Source organism: Cucurbita maxima, unplaced genomic scaffold (assembly GCF_002738345.1).
Source record: "Cucurbita maxima cultivar Rimu unplaced genomic scaffold, Cmax_1.0 Cma_Scf00014, whole genome shotgun sequence".
Lineage (NCBI taxonomy): Eukaryota > Viridiplantae > Streptophyta > Magnoliopsida > Cucurbitales > Cucurbitaceae > Cucurbita > Cucurbita maxima.
This window is the reverse complement of record NW_019272030.1, coordinates 399,987-408,969: the sequence shown is the minus strand read 5'-3', so window position 1 is coordinate 408,969 and position 8,983 is coordinate 399,987. Positions and strand designations below refer to the sequence as shown.

The 8,983-nt window shown below is 44.1% G+C and overlaps 7 non-coding genes across 7 annotated transcripts; all 7 read right to left on the bottom strand.

The window, feature by feature from the left end:
- Positions 1-1,209: 1,209 nt before the first annotated feature.
- TRNAS-AGA lies at positions 1,210-1,291 on the bottom strand. The gene has a single exon. It is a non-coding gene; the product is annotated as a tRNA-Ser (tRNA).
- A 540-nt stretch (positions 1,292-1,831) lies between these two features.
- TRNAS-AGA lies at positions 1,832-1,913 on the bottom strand. The gene has a single exon. It is a non-coding gene; the product is annotated as a tRNA-Ser (tRNA).
- Positions 1,914-2,046: 133 nt separating this feature from the next.
- TRNAS-AGA lies at positions 2,047-2,129 on the bottom strand. Its single transcript has one exon. It is a non-coding gene; the product is annotated as a tRNA-Ser (tRNA).
- A 429-nt stretch (positions 2,130-2,558) lies between these two features.
- On the bottom strand, positions 2,559-2,641 carry TRNAS-AGA. The gene has a single exon. It is a non-coding gene; the product is annotated as a tRNA-Ser (tRNA).
- Positions 2,642-3,145: 504 nt separating this feature from the next.
- TRNAS-AGA lies at positions 3,146-3,227 on the bottom strand. The gene has a single exon. It is a non-coding gene; the product is annotated as a tRNA-Ser (tRNA).
- Positions 3,228-5,630: 2,403 nt separating this feature from the next.
- On the bottom strand, positions 5,631-5,716 carry TRNAS-AGA. Its single transcript has one exon. It is a non-coding gene; the product is annotated as a tRNA-Ser (tRNA).
- A 1,938-nt stretch (positions 5,717-7,654) lies between these two features.
- On the bottom strand, positions 7,655-7,736 carry TRNAS-AGA. Its single transcript has one exon. It is a non-coding gene; the product is annotated as a tRNA-Ser (tRNA).
- Positions 7,737-8,983: the final 1,247 nt, after the last annotated feature.

The window sequence follows — 8,983 nt, the reverse complement described above, 5'->3', positions numbered from 1 at the left end:
CCCTGCCATAATCTTAGTCATGCCTAATAACCACTCGGGCAACCCCTACAATGGAGCACACAATTTTAAGATTGTTTTAGAGCAGCACGAATGACGCGTGTGGTCGAACAAGCTTAAATTCTATACAAGTGATGTTTGGACGAAACCACAAAGAACAAAGCCGGATGAAAAATTTGAATGTCGGGATCATCATGCTGCTTGAAGAAGTACGACCGTGACACACTAAAAGAATAAAAAAAATTCATTCGTGAGTGGCAGGATTCGAACCTGCGCAGGTGGGCTTTCACGATAACCACTCCACCATACCCACCCTACTATAATCTATAGTCATGCCTAATAACCACTCTGACAACCCCTGCAATGGAGCACACAATTTTAAGATTGTTTCAGAGGAGACGCGTGTGGTCGAACAAGCTTAGAAAAATTCATTCGTGAGTGGCAAGATTTGAACCTGCGCGAGCAAAGCCCACATGACTTTCTAGTCATGCCCGAGATAACCACTCCCGCACCCACCCTTGCGCGAGCAAAGCCCACATGACTTTCTAGTCATGCCAGATTACCACTCCGGCACACCCACCCCTGCACGAGCAAAGCCCACATGACTTTCTAGTCATGCCCGATAACCACTCCGGCACACCCACCCCTGCGCGAGCAAAGCCCACATGACTTTCTAGTCATGCCCGATAACCACTCTAGCACACCCACCCCTGCGCGAGCAAAGCCCACATGACTTTCTCTAGTCATGCCCGAGATAACCAATCCGACACACCCACCCTGCCATAATTTAGAGCAGCACGAACAACGCGTGTGATCGAACAAGCTTAGATTATGTGATTATGTGCAAGTGATGTTTGGTTGGCAAAGGTAAATCTTGTTGAAGGTCTGACGAAACCACAAAGCACAAAGCCAGATGATGGCAAGATTCGATCCTGCGCGAGCAAAGCCCACATGACTTTTAGTCATGCCCGATAACCACTCCAACACACCCACCCTGCCATAATCTTAGTCATGCCTAATAATCACTCGGGCAACCCCTACAATGGAGCACACAATTTTAAGATTGTTTTAAAGCAGCACGAACAACGACGTGTGTGGTCGAACAAGCTTAAATTCTGTACATGAAAAATTTGAATGTCGGGATCATCATGCTGTTTGAAGAAGTACGACCATGACACACTAAAAGAAGAAAAAAAGATGAAAAATTTCATTCGTGAGTGGCAGGATTCGAACCTACGCGGGCAAAGCCCACATGATTTCTAATCATGCCCGATAACCACTCTGGCACACCAACCCTACCATAATATATAGTCATGCCTTATAACCACTTGGGCAACCCCTGCAATGGAGCACACAATTTTAAGATTGTTTTAGAGGAGACGCGTGTGGTGATGAAAATTAAAATGAAAATAAAAAATTCATTCGTGAGTGGCAAGATTCGAACTTGCGTGAGCAAAGCCCACATGAATTCTAATCATGCCTGAGATAACCACTCTAACACACCCACCCCCTGCCATAATCTGTAGTCATGCCTAATAACCACTCGGGCAACCCTTGCAATTGAGTGAAAATTAAAAAATTTATTCGTGAGTGGCAAGATTGGAACCTGCGCAAGCAAAGCCCACATGACTTCTAGTCATGCCCGATAACCACTCCAGCACACCCACCCTGCCATAATCTTAGTCATGCCTAATAACCACTCGAGCAACCCCCTACAATGGAGCAAACAATTTTAAGATTGTTTTAGAGCAGCATGAACGACACGTGTGGTCGAACAAGCTTAAATTATGTACAAGTGATGTTTGGACGAAACCACAAAGCAAAAAAATTCATTCGTGAGTGGCAGGATTCGAACCTGCGCGAGCAAAGCCCACATGATTTCTAGTCATGCCCGATAACCACTCCGGCACACCCACCCTACCATAATATATAGTCATGCTTAATAACCACTCGGGAAACCCCTGCAATGGAGCATACAATTTTAAGATTGTTTTAGAGGAGATGTGTGTGGTCGAACAAGCTTAGATTTTGTACAAGTGAAAATTCATTCGTGAGTGGCAAGATTCGAACCTGCGCAAGCAAAGCCCACATGACTTTCTAGTCATGCCCGATAACCACTCCGACACACCCACCCTGCCATAATCTTAGTCATGCCGAATAACCACTCGAGCAACCCCTACAATGGAGCACACAATTTTAAGATTGTTTTAGAGCAGCACGAATGACGCGTGTGGTCGAACAAGCTTAAATTCTATACAAGTGATGTTTGGACGAAACCACAAAGAACAAAGCCGGATGAAAAATTTGAATGTCGGGATCATCATGCTGCTTGAAGAAGTACGACCGTGACACACTAAAAGAATAAAAAAAATTCATTCGTGAGTGGCAGGATTCGAACCTGCGCAGGTGGGCTTTCCCGATAACCACTCCAACATACCCACCTTACTATAATCTATAGTCATGCCTAATAACCACTCTGACAACCCCTGCAATGGAGCACACAATTTTAAGATTGTTTTAGAGGAGACGCGTGTGGTCGAACAAGCTTAGAAAAATTCATTCGTGAGTGGCAAGATTTGAACCTGCGCGAGCAAAGCCCACATGACTTTCTAGTCATGCCCGATAACCACTCCGGCACACCCACCCCTGCGCGAGCAAAGCCCACATGACTTTCTCTAGTCATGCCCGAGATAACCAATCCGACACACCCACTCTGCCATAATTTAGAGCAGCACGAACGACGTGTGTGATCGAACAAGCTTAGATTATGTGATTATGTGCAAGTGATGTTTGGTTGGCAAAGGTAAATCTCGTTGAAGGTCTGACGAAACCACAAAGCACAAAGCCGGATGATGGCAAGATTCGATCCTGCGCGAGCAAAGCCCACATGACTTTTAGTCATGCCCGATAACCACTCCGACACACCCACCCTGCCATAATCTTAGTCATGCCTAATAACCACTCGGGCAACCCCTGCAATGGAGCACACAATTTTAAGATTGTTTTAAAGCAGCACGAACAACGACGCGTGTGGTCGAACAAGCTTAAATTCTGTACATGAAAAATTTGAATGTCAGGATCATCATGCTGTTTGAAGAAGTACGACCATGACACACTAAAAGAAGAAAAAAAGATGAAAAATTTCATTCGTGAGTGGCAGGATTTGAACCTACGCGGCCAAAGCCCACATGATTTCTAGTCATGCTCGATAACCACTCTAGCACACTCACCCTACCATAATATATAGTCATGCCTAATAACCACTCGGGCAACCCCTGCAATAGAGCACACAATTTTAAGATTGTTTTAGAGGAGACGCGTGTGGTCGAACAAGCTTAGAATCTGTACAAGTGATGTTGAGTGGCAAGATTCTAACCTACGTGAGCAAAGTCCACATGACTTCTAGGCATGCCCCAGATAACCACTCCGACACACCCACCTAGGCATGCCCCAGATAACCACTCCGACACACCCACCCTACCATAATCTGTAGTCAGGCCTAATAACCACTCGGGCAACCCCTGCAATTGGGCACACAATTTTAAGATTGTTTTAGTGGAGACGCGTGTGGTCGAACAAGCTTAGATTCTGTACAAGATGTTTAGACTTTAAGATTGTTTTAGTGGAGACGCGTGTGGTCGAACAAGCTTAGATTCTGTACAAGATGTTTAGACGAAACCACAAAGCACAAAGCCGGATGAAAATTAAAAAATTTATTCATGAGTGGCAAGATTCGAACCTGCGGAGCAAAGCCCACATGACTTTCTAGTCATGCCCAAGATAACCACTCCGACACACCCACCCTACCGTAATCTGTAGTCAGGCCTAATAACCACTCGGGCAACCCCTGCAATTGGGCACACAATTTTAAGATTGTTTTAGTGGAGACGCGTGTGGTCGAACAAGCTTAGATTCTGTACAAGATGTTTAGACGAAACCACAAAGCACAAAGCCGGATGAAAATTAAAAAATTTATTCATGAGTGGCAAGATTTGAACCTGCGGAGCAAAGCCCACATGACTTTCTAGTCATGCCCAAGATAACCACCCCAGCAAACCCACCTTGTCATAATCTGTAGTCATGCCTAATAACCACTCGAGCAACTCCTGCAATTGAGCACACAGTACGAACGACGCGTGTGGTCGAAAAAACTTAGATTATGTGATTATGTGCAAGTGATGTTTGGTTGGCAAAGGTAAATCTTCGTTGAAGGTCTGACGAAACCACAAAGCACAAAGCCGGATGATGGAAAGATTTGAACCTGCGCGAGCAAAGCCCACATGACTTTTAGTCATGCCCGATAACCACTCCGGCACACCCACCCTGCCATAATCTTAGTCATGCCTAATAACCACTCGGGCAACCCCCTACAATGGAGCACACAATTTGAAGATTGTTTTAGAGCAGCACGAACAACGCATGTGGTCGAACAAGCTTAAATTCTGTACAAGTGATGTTTGGACGAAACCACAGAACATAAAGCCGAATGAAAAATTTGAATTTTTTATTCATGAGTGATAAGATTCGAACCTACACGGGCAAATCTCACATGATTTCTAGTCATGCCCGATAACCACTCCAGCACACTCACCCTACCATAATATATAGTCATGCCTAATAACCACTCGAGCAACCCTGCAATGGAGCACACAATTTTAAGATTGTTTTGAAGGAGACGCATGTGGTCGAACAAGCTTAGATTCTTTACAAGTGATGTTTGGACGAAACCACAAAGCACAAAGTAGGATGAAAAATTTGAATGTCGGGATCATCGTGTTGTTTGAAGAAGTACGACCGCGACACACTAAAAGAAGAAAAAAAGAAGAAAAAAGATTCATTCGTGAGTGGCCAGATTCGAACTTGCACGGGCAAAGCTCACATGATTTCTAGTCATGCCCGAGATAACCACACTCCGGCACACTCACCCTGCTATAATCTATAGTCATGCCTAATAACCACTGCGGGCAACCCCTGCAATTGAGCACACAATTTTAAGATTATTTTAGAACAGCACGAATGACGCGGATTATGTGATTATGTGCAAGTGATGTTTGGTTGGCAAAGGTAAATTTCGTTGAAGGTCTGACGAAACCACAAAGCACAAAGCCGGATGATGGCAAGATTCGAACCTACGCGAGCAAAGCCCACATGACTTTTAGTCATGCCCAATAACCACTCCGGCACACTCAACCCATAATCTAAGTCATGCCTAATAACCACTAGGGAAACCTCTGCAATGGAGCACACAATTTTAAGATTGTTTTAGAGCAGCACGAACGACGTGTGGTCGAACAAGCTTAATTATTTGAATGTCAGGATCATCATGCTGTTTGAAGAAGTACGACTGTGACACACTAAAAGAAGAAAAAAAGAAGAAAAAAATTCATTCGCGAGTGACAAGATTATATCCTTGTATATAGTCATGCCCGATAACCACTACGGCACACTCACCCTACCATAATATATAGTCATGCCAAATAACCACTCGGGAAACCCCTACAATGGAGCACACAATTTTAAGATTGTTTTAGAAGAGACGCATGTGGTCGAACAAGCTTGATTATGTGCAAGTGATGTTTGGTTGGCAAAGGTAAAGCTCGTTGAAGGTTTGACGAAACCACAAAGCACAAAGCCGGATGATGGCAAGATTCGAACCTGCGCGGGCAAAATCCCACATGATTTCTAGTCATGCCCGATAACCACTCCGGCGCACTCACCCTACCATAATATATAGTCATGCCAAATAACCACTCGGGCAACCCCTGCAATGGAGCACACAATTTTAAGGTTGTTTTAGAGGAGACGCGTGTGGTCGAACAAGCTTAGATTATGTGCAAGTGATGTTTGGTTGGCAAAGGTAAATCTCGTTGAAGGTTTGACAAAACCACAAAGCACAAAGCCGGATGATGGCAAGATTCGAACCTACGTGAGCAAAGCCCACATGACTTCTAGTCATGCCCGATAACCACTCCGGCACACCCACCCTGCCATAATCTTAGTCATGCCTAATAACCACTCGGGCAACCCCTGCAATGGAGCACACAATTTTAAAATTGTTTTAGAGCAGCACGAACAACGCGTGTGGTCGAACAAGCTTAAATTCTTTACAAGTGATGTTTGGAGGAAACCACAAAGCACAAAGCCGGATGAAAAATTTGAATGTCACGATCATCATGTTGTTTGAAGATGTACGACCGTGACACACTAAAAGAAGAAAAAAAGAAGAAAAAAATTCACACCCACCCTGCCATAATCTGTAGTCATGCCTAATAATCACTCGAGCAACCCCTGCAATTGAGAAGTCATGCCCGAGATAATAACCACTTCAGCACGTCGTAAAATTCATTCGTGAGTGGCAAGATTCGAACCTGCGTGAGCAAAGCCCACATGACTTCCAGTCATGCCCGATAACCACTCCAGCACAGTGATGCCCGATAACCACTTGAGCAACCCCTGCAATTGAGCACACAATTTTAAGATTGTTTTAGATGCGTGTTCTACATGCGTATGGTTGAACAAGCTTAAATTTTGTACAAGTGATACTTGGACCAAACCACAAAGCACAAAGCCATATGAAAATTTTGAATGGGGCTTGAGTTAGGGATCATCATGTCGTTTGAAGAAGTACAACCGTGACACACTGTAAGAAGAAAAAAAGAAAAAAAAAAATCATTCAAGAGTGGCAGAATTCGAACTTGCGCAGGCAAAGCCCACATGATTTCTAGTCATGCCCGATAATCACTCCGACACACCCACCCTGCCATAATCTATAGTCATGCCTAATAACCACTCGGGCAACCCCTGCAACGAAGCACATCACCCCGGTTGAAGAAGTATGACCGTGACACACTGAAAGAAGAAAAAAATTCATTAATGAGTGGCAAGTTTCGAACCTGCAAACAAAGCCCACATGGTTTCTAGCCATGCCCAATAACGACTCCGGCACACCCACCCTACCATAATTTGTAGTCATGCCTAATAACCACTCGGTCAACCCCTGCAACGGAGCACACAATTTTAAGATTGTTTTAGTTAAAATCTAAAATTATAGTCATGCCCAATAACCACTCGAGTAGCACGACGCGTGTGGTCGAACAAGCTAAGTACAACTGATGTTTGATTGGAAAAGGTAAATCTTGTTGAAGGTTGAAGGTCTGACGAAACCACAAAGCACAAAGTCAGATAAAAATTTTGAATGGGGCTTGAGTTCGGGATCATCATGTCAGTTGAAGACTTACGACCATTACACACTAAAGAAGAAAAAAAAATTCGAAAAAAATTCATTCGTGAGTGGCAGGATTCGAACCTGCGTGGGCAAAAGCACACATGATTTCTAGTCGTGCCCGATAACCACTCTAGCATAACCACCCTGCCATAATATGTTGTTATGCTTAATAACCACTCGGGCAACCCCTGCAACGGAGCACACAATTTTAAGATTGTTTTAGAGCCGCACGAACGACGCGTGTGGTCGAACAAGCTTAGATTCTGTACAAGTGATGTTTGGTTGGCAAAGGTAAATCTCGTTGAAGTTCTGACGAAAGCACAAAGCCGGATGAAAATTTTGAATGGGGCTTGAGTTTGGGATCATCATGTCGTTTGAAGAAGTACGACCCTGACACACTGAAAGAAGAAAAAAAGAAAAAAAAAATTCATTCACGAGTGGCAGGATTCGAACCTGCGCGAGCAAAGCCCACATGATTTCTAGTCATGCCCGATAATCACTCCGGCACACCTACCCTGCCATAATCTGTAGTCATGCCTAATAACCACTCGAGCAACCCCTGCAACGGAGCACACAATTTTAAAGATTGTTTTAGATCAGCAGGATGAAAATTTTGAATGGGGCTTGAGTTCGGATCATCACACTGGTTGAAGAAGTGCGACCGTGACACACTATAAAAGAAGAAAAATAAATTCATTCGTGAGTGGCAGGATTCAAACCTGCGCGGGCAAAGCCCACATAATTTCTAGACATGCCCGATAATCACTCCGACACACCCACCCTATCATAATTTGTAGTCATGCCTAATAACCACTCAGGCAACCCCTGCAACGGAGCACATCACTCTGGTTGAAGAAGTACGACCGTGATACACTAAAAGAAGAAAAAAATTCATTCGTGAGTGGCAAGGGCAAAGCCCACATGATTTCTAGCCATGCCCAATAATCACTCTAGCACACCCACCCTACCATAATCTGTTGTCATGCCTAATAACCACTCGGGCAACCCCTGCAACGGAGCACACAATTTTAAGATTGTTTTAGTTAAAATCTAAAATTATAGTCATGCCCAATAACCACTCGAGCAGCACAACGCGTGTGGTCGAACAAGCTTAGATTCTGGTAAATCTCGTTGAAGGTTCGACGAAACCATAAAGCACAAAGCCGGATGAAAAATTTGAATGGGGCTTGAGTTCGGGACCATCACGCTGGTTGAAGAAGTACTACCGTGACACACTAAAAGAAGAAAAAAATTTATTCGTGAGTGATAGGATTCAAACCTGTGCGGGCAAAGCCTACATGATTTCTAGCCATGCCCGATCATCACTCTGGCACACCTACCCTGTCATAATCTGTAGTCATGCCTAATAACCACTCGGGCAACCCCTGCAACGAGCACACAAGTTTAAGATTGTTTTAGTTAAAATATAAAATTATAGTCGCCCAATAACCACTCTAACAGCACGAAAGACGCGATGCGTGTGGTCGAACAAGCTTAGATTCTTTACAAGTGATGTTTGGTTGCAAAGTTGGATGAAAAATTTGAATGGGGCTTGAGTTCGGGATCATCACGCTGGTTGAAGAAGTATGACCGTGACACACTGAAAGAAGAAAGAAAAAAGAAAAAAATGTATTCGTGAGTTGCAAGATTCGAACGTGTGCGGGCAAAGCCCACATGATTTCTAGTCATGGCCAATAACCACTCCGACACACCCACCCTACCATAATTTGTAGTCATGCCTAATAACCACTCGGGCAACCC